Below are 16,743 nucleotides of genomic sequence, written 5' to 3' on the forward strand. Positions count from 1 at the left end.
ACAGCTGTATCCTTAACCCACTGAGTGAAGCAGAGTGTCAAACCCACATCCTCATGGATATTAGTCAGGTTTGTCACCACTGAAGCACAGTGGAAACTCCCCCACTGACTTGTCTTTATTGAAAATCAGCTGAGGAGCTGGATCAAGATGGTGGAGGAGTAAGACATCATGCTCACCTTCTCCCACAAACACATCAAAAAAACACATCTACATGTAAAATGACTGGCACAGAACATCTACTGAATGCTGAAAAAAGAACTTAAGCCTCAAGAAAGGGCAAGAAACTCTTGGCATGACTAGGTAGAACAAAAGAAAAAGAGAGACAGAGAAGGAATCAGGTTGGGACTAGCATTCCTGAGAGGATGCTGTGAAGGAGAAAAGGAACCCACACCCTGGGAAGCCAACTAACTGACTGGGAGTTCAGTTAAGACAGAGGGACTTCAAAGTTGCTGAGAAAAGCACAGCAGCTGGACTGAGGATGGCAAAGTAGAGTGAGAGCTGCACAGACCATCCATACCACTGCCCTGGACACCATGCCTGAGATGCTTGGGTGAGGCCTGGGCACTGAGACTTAGGCTACAGAGGTCAGTCCTGAGCAGAAGACTAGGGTTGGTTGTGTGGGGACAGCCTAAAGGGCTAAGGAGCACTGTGCCATGCGTGGGGGAGCAGTGTGCTATGGGCTGGAGAGTGGAACACCACGGCAGAGGGAACCTGGGAGAAGGTCTAGACCCACAGGAGAAGCAAGGCTCCATTGTTGGGGAGGGCAAGAGGAAGAGGGGCCGCCATAGGAATCTCCCTGTGCATGCCTATGCGGGCTCTCAAAGGGCAGGGCACCTCTGGTGCAGGCTATGGGTGGTGAAAAGCCACTTGCTCAGGCTATGGGAAACCGGGCACTTCTTGTGCAAGCTATGGGTGGCTGGGGGCCATGAACCTCTTGTTAGGCTTAGGGCAGCGAGGGGCTAAGGGAAGTGCGACATCATGCCTCTTGCATGATCTGCAGGTGGTTAAGTATAACATCGTGCCTCTTGCATGATCTACAAGTGGCAGGGACCGACCATGGTGGTTGTCTCAGAGGCCAGAGGGAGGCATGGCCTGCCACCACTGGGGGCCTGTGAGTGGGTTCCACCTGAGGTCCCAGTCACCTAGGGTTTGGAAAAAAAAAAAAAAGGGCACTGTAACCAAGCACCACACACCTGTTACTGTTCTCACCCCCCTGGGAACACACCTGCCCTGCAGCTGCACTGCCAAATGCTCTGGGCAGCACCCAGATGCTTGATCACTGTCCCTTCCCAAGACCAACAACTAGGAGCAGCTGGTCCAGCACCTCCTGTGTGGGCTAAGCGGGATAGGGTGCTTCTTGTGAGCTCTGCAGGTGGTAGGGGCAAACCACCACAGTTATCTCTGACTCCATAGATGCGCATGGCCCACCACCATAGGGTCCATGAACAGGCATCACTTGTGGCCCCAATCACCTCAAGGGTACCACAGAGGAGGGCACTGTGACCAAAAACCAACTGTTGTTGCTCTCGCACCCCTGGGAGCACACTAGCCCTGTTGCTGCCACTGCCGAACACTCTGGGCAGAGACCACACATTTGATCTGTCACTTCCCAGGATCCTGCAACTAGGAGCAGCCTATGTAGCACCTCCTGTGAGGGGTAGGTGAGATGGGGTGCATCTTGCATGTGATGGGGGCAAGGTGATGGGGGCAAACCACTGCAGTTATCTCTGACTTGAGAGGTAGGCTGGCCTGCTACCACTAGGGGTCCCTGAACAGGTACTACATGCAGTTCCAATCACCTGAGCAGAGAGCATTGCAATAGAACACTACTTGTTATGGCTCCTATTCCCCTGGTAACTCACACACTCTGCTGCTTCCACTGCCAAATGCTCTGGGCACCTTGTAAATCTGCCTAGGTTCATTACCACTTACCAGGGCCCTGCAACTAGGAGTAGCCTGCATCACCTTCCTGCAGGTCCTTGCTGCTCTTAAGAGCCCAGCAACCTGGCACTGAATACTAGTCCTACCTAGTGCCTCCTTCTCCCTGGAAAAACACTCAGAACCCTGGGGATAACAGCCTGCTCACACCAAAGAAAGAGACAGCAAATACTCAAACTCCCACACCAAAAATAAATAGTAACCCCCCACAAAATACAAAGGACTGCTCTTGCATAGAAGTAGCCCTCCAAGACTATAGCTTGGCTTCCATAAACTCACAGAAAAAGGAAAACATAAGCAAAATAAGAAGCTCAGGAACGATTCCCAGTTAAAAGAACAGAATTCAGCTGAAGCAGCAAACAATGAAACAGATCTCTGCAGTCTAATAGACACTGAGTTCCAAAGGGAGATAGTGAAAATACTGAAGGAATTAAGGCTGAATATCAAGGAATTAAGAGCAGATATAAACATCAATGCAGATTCCTTTAGAAAGGAATTAGAGACTATAAGGAGGAGCCAAGAAAAATTAGAAAATTCATTTGTAGAGATGCAAACTGAGCTAAAGGCACTAAAGAGCAGAATGAAAAATGCAGAGGAACAAATTAGTGATGTGGAAGATAGAATAATGGAAATCACACAATCAGGGCAACAGACAGAAAACCAAATGAAAAAACACGAAATCAATATAAGAGATCTACAGGATAATATAAAGTGAGCCAATCTACACATAATAGGAATTCCAGAAGGACAAAGAAAAAGAAAAGGGGATTGAAAATATATTTGAAGAAATTATGTCTGAAAACTTTCCAAATCTAAAGGATACTGATTTCAAGATACAGGAAGCACAGAGGGCCCCAAACAAGTTGAACCCAAATAGGCCCACAGCAAGACATATTATAATAAAAATGGCAAAAGTTAAAGATGAATAGAGGATTCTAAAGGCAGCAAGAGAAAAGCAAAGTGTTAATTATAAGGGAATCCCCATAAGGCTATCAGCTGATTTCTCTACAGAAACACTACAGGCCAGAAGAGAGTGTCAAGATATATTCAAAGTTCTGAAAGGAAAAAAACTGCAGCCCACAATACTCTATCCAACAAGAATATCAGACAAACAAAAGAAATAAAAGTCATCCAAATAGGAAAAGAAGAGGTAAAACTATCACTGTATGCAGATGACATGATACTATATATATAGAAAACCCTAAGGACTCAACCCAAAAACTAGTCAAACTGATCAACAAATTCAGGAAAGTAGCAGGATATAAAACTAACATTCAGAAATCAGCTGCATTCTGTATACTAACAATGAAATACTAGAAAAGGAATACAAAAATATATTTCAAAATTGCACCTCCCTAAAAAAAATTAAATACCTGGAAATAAACCTGACCAAGGAGGTGAAAGACTTATATGCTGAGAACTATAAAACATTCTTCAAGGAAATTAAAGAGGATTCAAAGAAATGGAAAGATATTCCATGCTCCTGGGTTGGAAAAAATTAATACTGTAAAAATGGCCATTCTACCCAAAGCAATCTACAGATTCAATGCAATCCCTATCAAATTACCCATGACATTTTTCACAGAACTAGAACAAATAATCCCCCCCAAAATTTATATGGAAACACAAAAGACCCAGAATTGCCAAAGCAATACTGAAGAACAAAAACCAAGCAGGAGGCATAACATTCCCAGACTTCAGGCAACATTACAAAGCTACAGTCATCAAGACAGTGTGGTACTGATACCAAATCAGACATACAGACCAATGGAACAGAATAGAGAACTCAGAAGTAAACCCAGACACCTACAGTCAGTTAATCTTTGACAAAGGAGGCAAGAATATAAAATGGGAAAAAGACCATCTTTTCAGGAAGTGGTGCTGGGAAAACTGGACAGCTGCATATAAATCAACGAAACTGGAACACACCCTCACAGAGTGCTCAAAAATAAACTCAAAATGGCTGAAAGACTTAAACATAAGACAAGACACCATCAACTCCTAGAAGAGAACATAGGCAAAACGTTCTCTGATATCAACCTTACAAATGTTTTCTCAGGGCAGTCTCCCAAAGCAACAGAAACAAAAGCAAAAATAAACCAATGGGACCTAATCAAACTGACAAGTTTTTGCACAGCAAAGGAAACCATAAAATAAAAATAAAAATAAAAAGATAACATACAGAATTGGAGAAAATAGTTTCAAATGATACAACTGATAAGGTCTTAAACTCTAAAATATACAAACAACTTATACAACTCAACAGCAAGAAAGCCAACAACCCAATGGAAAAATGGGCAAAAGACCTGAATAGACATTTCTCCAAGGAAGATATACAGATGGCCAACAAGCACATGCAAACATGCTCTACATCACTGATTATCAGAGAAATGCAAATCAAAACTACTATGAGGTACAACCTCACACCTGTCAGAATGGCTATCATTAAGTCCACAAATAACAAATGCTGGAGGGGGTGTGGAGAAAAGGGAACCCTCCTGCACAGTTGGTGGGAATGTACTCTGGTACAACCACTATGGAAAACAGTATGGAGATACCTTAGAAAACTATGCATACAACTACCATATGATTCAACAATCCCACTCTTGGGCATATATCTGGACAAAACTTTCCTTGAAAAAGACACATGCACCCACATGTTCATTGCAGTACTATTCACAATAGCCAAGCCATGGAAACAACCTAAACATCCATGGACAGATGAATGGATTAAGATGACGTGGTACATATACACAATGGAATACTACTCAGCCATAAAAAGAACAAAATAATACCATTTGCAGCAACATGGATGAGAGAGTCTCATCCTGAGTGAAGTCAGTCAGAACGAGATAGACAAATACCATATGATATCACTTACATCTGAAATCTAATATATGGCACAAATGAAACTTTCCACAGAAAATAAAGTCATGGACTTGGAGAAAAGACCTGTAGTTGTCAAGTGGGAGGGGGAGGAAGTGGGGTGGACTGGGAATTTGGGGTTAGTAGAGGCAAACTACTGCCTTTGGAATGGATAAGCAATGAGATCCTATTGTATAGCACTGGGAACTATATCTAGTCACTTATGATGGAGCAGGATAATGTGAGAAAACAAGAACGTATACATGTATGTGTGACAGGGTCACCTTGCTGTACAGTAGACAACTGACAGAATACTGCAAACCAGCTATAATGGAAAAAATAAAAAATCATTATTTTTTTAAAAAAAGAAAATTGATTGAACTCAGCTGTGAGAATTAATTTGTGAACTCTCAACTCTTTTCCTGTGATCTGTCTCTGTCTTTATGCTAGCACCACACTGTCCTGATTACTGCAGACTTAATAAGTTTTAAAATCAATTATGTATTTCTTTCAATAATTTTTTCTTTTTATAAATTATTTTGACTTTTCTAGGTACTTCAATTTCCATACAAATTTTAGGATCAGCTTAACAAATCTACCAAAAGAGCTTGCTATCATAAAATAGGGATTGCAATAAGTTTAGAAATCAATTTGGGGAGAACTGTCATCCTGACAATATTGGGACTTTAATCAATGAAGATTGACTATCTCTCTTTTTATATGGATCCCCCTTAATTTCTCTCAGCAATGTTTTATAATTTCTAGTACAAGAGACTTGAACATTTTTATTTAATTTGTTCATAAATATTTTGCTTTTTTGGTGCTGTTGTAAATAAAAATATTTTATTAATTCTATTTCCATTGCTAACACATATAAATATAACAGATTTATATGGATTCCTTGGAATTTTATACTGACCAGATAATTTCATATGTAAACAAAAACAATTTTACCTTTTTCTTTAAAATATGTAGATGTCAATTTGTTTTCTTGCTTTATTCTAGTTGCTAGATCCTCTAAGTAGAACATTGAGTATAAGTGAAAAAGTGAATAATTTTACCTAGTTTACAAATGTTGGAAGAAAATATTTTGTCTTTCACTATCCAATATGATGTTAGATGTGGAGTTTTTTAGATGCCCTTTTTGAGTATTATGAAGTTTCCTTTTTGGGAGGTCTTTTTATGGCCACACCCATCACATATGGAAGTTCCCAGGCTTGGGGTGAAATTGGAACTGTAGCTGCCGGCCTACACCACAACTCACAGCAACACCAGATCCTTAACCCAGAGAGCGAGGCCAGGGATCAAACCTGCATCCTGATGGATACTAGTCAGGTTCATCACCACTGAGCCATGATGGGAACTCCTGAAGTTCCCTTCTATTATTAGTTTGTTGACAGGTTTTTACTGTGATAGGTGAGGGGTTTTGCTAAGGGTTTTTTTCTCTATTCATTGATATGATCATGTGATTTTACCTTTTTAGCCTTGTATTACAGTGGATTTCATTGATTTTTGAATGTTGAATTTACATTGCATACCTTGTATAGATCCCACTTGGTCTTGGTGTATTTTATACATTTATTTATTTTACACATGGCTGAATCAATTGGTCAATATTGTATGAGAATTTTATGTTAAAGTTCATGAAAAATATTTATCCCTAATTTTCTTTTATTGCATGATCTTTGTCTGATTTTGGTATCAGTGTAATCCTAGCTTCATAAAATGACTTGATAAGTGTTCTTTCAGTGTATAGTTTCTGGCATATATTGTGTGAAATTTGTGATAAGTCCTTTTTAAACATTTAGTAAAATTCTCCAGTGAAACCACTAAAATCAGAGAATTCATTTTTTTAATTGTGAAATCAGCTTCCTCAATAGTTAGAGAGCTATTCAAATAATCTGTTTTGTATTGAGTGAGTTGTGGCAGTATATATTCTCTAAGGAATTAGTCCATTTCATCTAAATGTTATCAAATATATGTTTGTAGAGCAAGCCATAGTACTCCCTTATTATCTTTCAGATGTCTGAAAGATCTGTAGTAACATGTCCTATTCCATCCCTAATATTAATAATTTGGGCTCCCTTTCTCCATCAGTCTTGCTAGAGGTTGGGCAATGTATTGATTTTTTTTTTTCAAAGAAGAGCTATTTGTTTTATTGATTTTTAAAATTTTTTCTGTTTTATTGACTTCTGCTCTTTATTATCTCCATTCTTTCTGCTTGCTTTGAGTTTATTCTGCTTCTAGTTTTCTAGTTTTTCAATTGAAGAACTTATAGATTTTTTCCCCCTAGTTTCTCTATGAGTTAGCTTAGATCATAAATTTCTTTTTTTTCTGTTTGTTTGTTTGTTTGTTTAGGGCCACCCCCAGGGCATATGGAAGTTCCTGGGCTAGGGGTCCAATTGTAGCAGCAGCTGCCAGTTTACACTACAGCCATAGCAAAGCCATGTCTGTGAACTACACCAGATCATGGCAACACAGAATGCTTAACCCACAGAGCAAGGCCAGGGATCCAACTCACATCCTCATGGATACTAGTCAGGTTCCTAACCCACTGAGCCACAATGGGAACTCCCAACTTCTTTTCTAATGTAAGTAATTTGCGTCATAAATTTCCCTCTTAGGACTGCTTTAGTTGCTGTCTTCAAGTTTTGATGTTCTTTTTTCATTTTTATTCAATTTAATGTACTTTTTTACATTTACATTTACATTAAGAGTTCTTGTTTGACCTATGAATTTTTAGCAGTATGTGTTTTATTGTCAAATGTTTGGCAATATTCCTATTATCCTTCTGTTACTGATATTTAACACTGTGGCTAAAGAACTGTATGATTTGAAATCTTTGAAATTGTTGAATTTATTTATTTATTTATTTATAGACCAGGATATGAAATATCCTGATGTACGTTCTGAGGACACTTGGGTGCAGCATTGATCCTATTGGTTGATAATGTTACTGATTTCTTGCATATCTTATGTTTGTCTTTAGTTATTTCTATTATTTCTTGAGAGACAGTGTTGAAATCTTCAACTATAATTGTGAATTTGGGTATTTCTCACTTCAGTTTTATTACGTTTTGTTTCACACATTGCAGTTTTATTGTTTGGTGCACTCAGATGTAGGAATATTTTTTTCTCGATGGATTTGGACTTTTTACTCTATCTAATGTCTTTATTTCTTTTCTTTGTTCTGAAATGAACTTTATTTGGTATTACCTACTCCTGCTGTCTTCTGAGTATATATTTGCATGGTTTATCTGTTTCCACTCTTTTGCTTTTAACCTAGGTATATGAATATATTAAAAATGAGATTATTGTAGGTTGCATATATTTTGGTTATGTTTGTTTTATCCACTTTACCAATTTCTCTTTTAATTGACATATTTTAACCATTTTTAGTTAATGTAATTACATTAGACAGTGTTGTTTTCCTTAAATCACCTAACGTAATTTAGAAAATTCAAGTGGAGTAGGAAAAACTGTTAAGTATTTCGCTCTTTTATTTTTTTCTTCTTTCCTAATGTTTCTAGGTTCCTACTTTCATCATTTCCTTTCCTCTTAAAGAACTTCTTTTAGCCATCCATTTAGGATAGTTTTTCTCACAATATGAAATTTCTGAAAATTTTCTTCTGTTTTTAAAGGATATTTTAATTGGATATAAAATTCTGAGTTGACAGTTCTTTTATTTCAGCTCTTGAAAAATATTGTGCCACTTCCTCTGACCTTCATGGTTTCTTGTGAGAAATTCATTATCATCTGGTTTGTTTCTTCTCTCTACAAACTGCATGATTTCGCTCCAGCTGCTTTCAAGATTTTTTTCTTTAAGTTTTCAGAAATTTGACAAAAGATGTGTCTTGGCATCGATTTATTTGAGTTCATCTTGTTTGTAGTTTGCTTAGCTCTTAAATCTGTAAGTTTATGTCTCTTTCAAAATCTGGGAAATTTTCAGCTATTATTTTTTTTGAATGCTTTTTAAGACACATTTACTTTTCTCTCTGAGACTATGATAACACAAATGTTAGATATTTTGTTATAGTACAACTTTTTTTTAAGGTTCAGCTCATTTTTTTGGGTCTATTTTCTCTGTTCTTCAGATTGGATAATTTCTATTTTGCTGTCCTCAAGCTCTCTGATTGTTTCCTCTGCTCTCTCCCTCCTACTGCTGAGCTCATTCACTGAGTTTTTATTTCCATTATTGTGATTTTTATACAATGTTCTGAAATGTTTTTAATGTTCTAAAATTTCTATTTTAAAAAAAAAAAAGTTAAAAGAAGTTCCTGTCATGGCTCAGTGGTTAATGAATCCAACTAGAAACCATGGGGTTGTGGGTTCAATCCCTGGCCTTGCTCAGTGGGTTAAGGATCCAGCGTTGCTGTGAGCTGTGGTGTAGGTTGTAGACGCTGCTCGGATCCCAGCATTGCTGTGGCTCTGGCGTAGGCTGGTGGCTACAGCTCCAATTTGACTCCTAGCCTGGGAACTTCCATATGCCACAGGAGTGGCCCTTAAGAGACAATAAATAAATAAATAAAATAAACTTTCTATTTGGTTCATCTTTTATTTATTTTCTGAGTCTACCTCTTTGATGAGATTTTCTATTTCTTAAATTTGTTTCACGTATGTTCATAATTGTTAGTGGAAGTATTTTGAATTAGCTGCCTTAAAATTATTGTCAGATAATGCTAACATCTGTGTTAGCACCCATTAAGATCATCTGTTTTTATTCAAGTGGACATCTGCCTGGTTATTTGTTTATTAGTAACTTACAATTGAAAGCTAGACATTTTGTGAATTATTATATAAGACTTTTGATCTTAATCTTGTTTCAGTAGGCCTCCAACAAAGATATGACAGGGGAAGAGGCAGCACCACTTTCTTAGTTTAGGTTGAAGTTCTCCAAAATGCCACCAATGACCCCTGGAAGGGAGAGCTCTTTACTACTGCACAAGCATGTATTGAGATTTCTCACTAGACTTCCACTGATACACCATACTGGGAGCGGGGAGGGCACATTGTTATTGCTATGTTGTCTTCTACTTACACTGAGGCTGGGAGCCTCCTTGTCACTCCATGAAGATGAAAGTCCCAGCTCCCCAATAAATTTTCTCTTACACCACCTCAGTGCAAGGGGAAATGAGGAGAAGGGGATGTTTGGGTGCCTCATTACAACCCAGCCAGGGTGAAAGTCTAGGTTCTCTGTCGACCTTTGCTGGCCATGATGGGGATAATGTTTGACTGGCATAGTATGGTTATTGTGTAAAAATATTTTATCTTACCAGACTTCCCCTTTCTTTGGTTAGATAGATAAGTCTTTATTGGGACTAATGGCATTCAACACTTCCACCTTTTCTGGCACCCAGTCTTGGATATATATATCAACCACATGAGACAGTACTATGTTAGTCCTTGGAGCATAAAAATCTCTAGTCAGGTGCCTTATTGTCTATATTTTTCAAATTCTTTTTATGTTTATTTTATATATAACTTTTAATTTTTAGCAGTACGCAGAGGAAGGAATAGAAATATTATGTCTACTCTCCTCCCCTCTCGCTTTTATTTTTGAATAATATCTTTTCTGAATATTGAATTTGGGGTTGACAGAGTTATGTTTGTTTTTGTTTTCTTGTTTTCCTTCAGCACTTTGTATATGTTATTCCATAAACAATGGTCTTCATTGTTTCTAAAAAGAAGTTAACTTTTAATTGGCATTATTCTCCCACATAAGTGATGTGTTGTTCTCTTGCTGCATTTAAGCTTTCCTCTTTGCCTTTATCTTTCAAAATTTTATGATGTGTATATACATCTTTTATTTATCCTTTTTGGGGTTTGTTGATCTTCTTGAGTGTACAGATCATGTTTTTCACCAAATTGGGTGAGTTTTGGTCAATATTTCTTCAATTCTTTTTTTCTGCCCCTTCTCTCTCCTCTGTCCTTCTAGGACTCTGATTATACATATACTGGTACACTTGATGTTCACCTACTTGTCTCTAAGACCTTTCAATTTTCTTCACTCTTTTCTTTTTCTTTTCAGGTTGTTTAATTTCCCTTCACTTACCTTCAAGTTCACTTATTCTTTTTTTCTGCCATCTTGAATCTGTTGTTAAGCTCTTTACTGAGTTTTTCATTTCAGTTACTATACTCTTAAACTACAGAATTTCTTATGGATAGATAGTGCATTCTGTGTTTATATGTGTATATGTTTATATATATAAACACACAGATATTGCATATACAACTAATATGCCTCTCTCTCTCTCTCTCTCTCTCTGTGTGTGTGTGTGTGTGTGTGTGTATCCTTATTGAGAATCTCAATCTCATCAGTCAATGATTTCCTAGGATAGCTGGTGGCCTTTCTGATAGATTTGTGCCATTTTCAAATTTAGGCCCTTTTCTCCATCTTTATTGAGATATAATTTACATATAACATTGGGTAAGTTTAAGGCATACAACAAGTTAATTTGATATTATATATTGCAAAATGATTACTACCATACCATTAGCTAATACCTCCATCATATCATACAATTACATTTATTTTTTTCTGATGAGAATATTTAAGATCTGTTTTAAGAATATTTAAGATCTGTTTTGAGAATATTTAAGATCTGTGTGGGCCCTTTCAAGTCTTCTATATGTGTGCACAGTCTCAAGGTTGGCCAAGAGTGTATGAATATCTGGGAGCTTCTTCAGTCCCTACAGATCATGTACACAACCACAATAGAATTAAGCATGCTCAATCACCAGAATTAAGCTGTGCTTGCCTGAGACCTTAGGCTAGCTACACTGAATCATCGGTTCTCCTTTCACCAGCCTTTGGGATGTCATGTTCACTAACGATGTTGCTGGGGATGGGTACCACCCATTACTCCAAATCTAGTGTACTGCAAAGAAGCTGCCAAATTAGCTCATCCTAGCAGAGGTACCTGGTGGATGGTGGGGGAGGGGGCCGTGGGAAATAGGAAATTAGTATCAGCCAGAATGCCATTGATTCCAAATAATATTGCCCCCAATTCAGCATATTTTCAAGCATGAATCCTTCTCAGAATATTTTATGGCAATTGTCAGTCTTTGTGCTAAAATAGTTGTTTTTGTCTAGTTTTATAGTTATTTTGAAGAAAAGAAAATGATAATCGCCTTGCTTGGCCAGAGTCAAAAACCATGTCCTATTGTAACCAAACTTAGGTAAATTTATCTTTGTCCAAAAAAAGGTAGTTTCTAAACACTTCAAAGGAACTCCCCTAATAATATTTTACTGCCTTTAAAAAATCTGCTTTTCTATCAGGTTGCCTGGATTTTTAGTACAATGTATTGTTCATGTATGTTATTGCAAGGCTGAGAAAGTTTTGCAAAAGTCTGAGATATTTATAGAATACCAAATATTAATTTGTTTTAAAAATCAGTCTATTCAACTAGTTGATCTAACAATTTTTTTCTTTTTTTGCCTTTTTTTTTAGGGCCACACTTGCAACATATGGAAATTCCAGGCTAGGGATCAAATTAGACCTGCAGCTGCTGGCCTATGCCATAGCCACAACAACACAGGATCATAGCTGAGTCTGCAACCTGCACCACAGCTTACAGCAATGCTCACAGCAATGCGGGATTCTTAACCCACTGATCAAGGCCAGGGGTCAAACCCACATCCTCATGGATATCAGTCCAGTCTGTAACCCACTGAGCCACAATGGGAACTCCCAATCTAACAATTTCCTTCGTGTGGTTTCCTTCAGTGTGACAAAATCAGTAATATACAAGATACTGCTCACATGGTACCCAATATGACTTCTTTTTAGAAGATGCAAATAATCACTGGAATGATGTTCTCAACTAAATCTACTTTAATTGTTGGTACTTATCCATATAATACAAACTTTTATGTTATCGCATCATTTGCTTTTCCCTTACAACTTGTTTTTTAATAGCTATATAGTATTCCATTTTATGAATTTATTATAGTCTACTAAACCAATTTCCTACAGATATATGATTAGGTTATTTATAATATTTTGATATTAGAAATAATAAAATGAAAATTATGTATACTTTTCTTTTCTGTTTATTTCAATGATTTTAGGATATTTTCCAAGCGATAAATTGCTAAAATAATAATAAACTACTACTAATAATAAAATAATAAAATAAAAATAAGTAAATAACTTTAAAAATGGGTGAAAGTAGTACATTTTTAACCTTTTGATACACAATGCCAAATTACCTTCCAAACAGGATGTATTAATTTTCTGTCCTAAAATCTATAGACAAAGAGTGCTTATTTTCCTAGACTATCATTTATATTGGGTATAAATTGGGAATTTTTTATTGTATTTTTACATACATCTTTACAGCTGGCATTGTTATAAAATAACAAATGAATACTAAAATATTCTTGTAAAGTCTCTTAAGAAATGCATAAATACACAAAGAAAGAACATATAAATGTCCTGGGCATCTGCATGCCATAGTGCATAAGATATTAAGTGCTTAACTGCTTATTTGTCCATTTATAAAACATGTTGTAGCAGAATTAAACTGTATCCCCAAAGAGACATTAACTTGCATTATACTGAAGTATTTATTATTGTAGCATATGTAACAGATAATATTTGTTTACATTTTTAATTACTTACATTTTCAGCCAAGAAAATCTCTGAGGATAATGCTTCATTTACAAGAGTGTCCTGGCAAAAGACAACATAATGTAATCACATATTACCAACAATTCCATGACAACGATGCAGTGGTTTTAAAACGACTTCTAAATAAAAGCTTAATTATAGCAAGCTATAAAAAAATTAAACAGAAGATACAATAATGGCACTAAAATTAAATTAAGGAAAAAAATCACACAGTACACAGATGTGAATAAAAATGAAGATACTGAAACTAAATACCTGGCATATTGTCCATTATGTTCTAGAATCCCATTGTTGAAGTCTAATTGCTCCTTCCTCAGAACTCACAATACTAGATATAAATGAGCCATAGGGCTTTACTCTATAATCAGAACTGATATAATGTATGGAGAAAATAAGGTACTTTTTATTAAAAGTCATTTCTACTTTTTCTATTCTAGTGAGATTGGTTGGGGGAAGTAGAACTGGGGGAGCCAGATTACATTAATGAGAAAGGCAGGAAACAAATCTTCCTATCCATTTTTCAATTAAATATGCATAACATTCAGTAAATGGGCTGAAAATGTCTATATTGCAACCTTTCTTAATTGGTTTGGAACATATTTTCAATTGAATATTTTATTTTAATATATATGAATCTAGAGCCTCATAGTCCTAAAATTTTAAAGTGAGAGAGCCATGGTGAAAAAACTTCAACTCACAAGAATGGTGAAGTACTATCAGGAATATATATTAAATAGAAACCAGAAGGTTGTATCTTTACATTAGTGGTTAAAGCTGTTTTTCTAATAGGCATAAGATTTTTCTGCCTATGAGTTATGGAAATCTGGTACAAACTTGTCTCTTCACAAAGCTATTCACAATGTGAAAGACGACAAATCTTGTTATTCACATTGGAGTCAACCACCCTCATGTATGATATGATCTGATCTGGCTGCTCTTTATTAATGAGCTCACTCTCTATATAACACACACCTTCCAAGTGAAACCACTAAAGTTGTTTATTTTTAAAACATCTCTAAGGAGGTAAAAAGAGGTATGGGTCAATGTGAGGGAAACTATAGAAGAGGAAATTGTGCTGTGGAATCAAGAAGGGGTTACTGATGTGGCTGGATGCATTTAGAGTACATAACTAAAATACAAACACCAAAAGGACAGTCAAAACTATACCTTAGAAAATTATTTAGCTGCAGTTGAATTTGGTATTTCATTTCAAAATGCTCATATGTATTTCAAACCCACTTTTTCTCAACTGAGTGATGATGGTTTAACATGATTATCTGTGTAAAATGAAAGGCAATAAACTGCAAATAACTTCCTTAATGTCTTTTATCTTAAAGAAATCAGAACTAGAATAGATGCTGCATTTTATTTTAGTACCTGATGCCATAGGTTTGTGTTTCCTAGATTTCCCAAGGGCCTGTGAGAACCCACTTGCAACTCCAGAGTTGGCATAAAAAAATTTTTAGATAGGAGACATTTGAGATTCAGCAGACACAGAAAGAAGCCTCAGAGCCTCCCTCATCCGACTAGGAGTAGAAACTCCTAAAAAATGAGGGCAGCCTCTTTGAGGCTGCTTCTACTATTAGTAGAGAAACTAAGAGTAAATCTACCATAAATCCCTTTACCAGAGGAGTTTTATGGTCCAGCGGAAGACACAAACACCACACATACCTGTATTGACAGGCATTATCACAAAGTTTCTTATCTCATATTTGTTCTCCTAAGAAAAAAACTTTGATCTTTCTAAAGAAACTTCTTTGTTGTTCCCATTGGAGTATTTTCTACCTCATATCTTTCCTCTAGTAAGCTAGTATATAATTCCCAAATTCTAACCAATTTTCTGAGTTACTCATCACTGACCACTTCTATGCATCTGCATGTTACATTCATAAATAAATTTTCTCTCCTGTTAATGTCTCATGTCAGCTTAATTTACCATATCCAGTTATTGAACACAAGAGGGTAGAGGAAAGCTTTTTCCTCCCTTACAGTCATTTATTAAAATACAGTTGCCTGGGACCCAACATAGGCTTATTGAATTAGAATCCCCAAGGAAGGGTTCTGAAAATAAGGATTTGATACAAAGATGCAAGTGATTTTTATCAGGACCTTCCGGCAATTTGCAGTAGTGAGCCTACTGCAATGAAGCTCAATGGCTTGATCCTTAAAGAAAGAAAGATAATAATCAAAGTGTACAACTTCCAGAGTTCCTGTTGTGGCTCAGCAGGCTAGGAACATGACTAGTATCCGTAAGGATGTGGGGTCAATCCCTGGCCTCCCTCAGTGGGTTAAGGACTTGGTGTTGCTACGAGCTGTGGTGTAGGTTGTGTACACTGCTTGGATATGGTGTTGCTGTGGCTGTGGCTGTGGCATAGGCCGGCAGCTATAGCTCCAATTCAACTCCTAGCCTGTGAACTTTCATATCCTACAAATGTGGCCATAAAAAGCAGGAAAAAAAAAAGGGTACAACTTCCAATTTGAGATAGGAACCCCTCCTTCCATGCTTTAGCTTTTACTATTAATAAGACCCTCATCTTTAACTCAGTCCACACATCAAATTTTATGGATTTTTCCTGTCCTAACTTAACCAGCCCTGCCTATGCAGACAAATTTAACAAAAGGACAACAATAAATATTTCCTACTTTATCAGAAAGAACAACAATACTATTAACATTTAATGAAAATATACTATGTATAATTAACCATTCTAATGATTAAACTTCTTTAATAATTTAACAACCCATAACATAGATACTAATATTAACCCCAAAAGGAAACTGAGGTAAAAGCAGGTTAAATAACTTTCCCAAGAGCATGCTATTAATAAATGCCCAAAGCACAATTTTGAACCAAAAAAGAATGGTGCCAGAATCATGGTTTTGCTTAAACTTATAATCTTCTATGCACTCAAATAGCCTAAATTTTGTGGAGATAAATTTGGGGAGTTCCCATTGTGGCTCAGCAGTAACAAATCCAACTAGTATCCATGAGGATGTGGGTTCAATCCCTTGCTCAGTGGGTTAAGGATCCGGCGTTGCCATTAGCTGTGGTGTGGATTGCAGATACAGCTCAGATCTGGCATTGCTGTGGCTGTGGTGTAGGCTGGCAGCTGCAGTTCCAGTAGTTCCAATTCAACCCCTAGCCTGGGAACTTTCATATGCCACGAGTACAGCCCTAACAAGAAAAAAAAAGGGGGGGGGGCTTTAATTTCTCATAATATGGAGCTTAAATGTGCAAAGAAACATTTCTCAGAAGAGGTGAGAAACAATAAGAAGCAGGTTCTACAATAGTAAGGAAGCCCTGAAG

Source organism: Sus scrofa, chromosome 15 (genome assembly GCF_000003025.6).
Source record: "Sus scrofa isolate TJ Tabasco breed Duroc chromosome 15, Sscrofa11.1, whole genome shotgun sequence".
Taxonomy (NCBI): Eukaryota; Metazoa; Chordata; class Mammalia; order Artiodactyla; family Suidae; genus Sus; species Sus scrofa.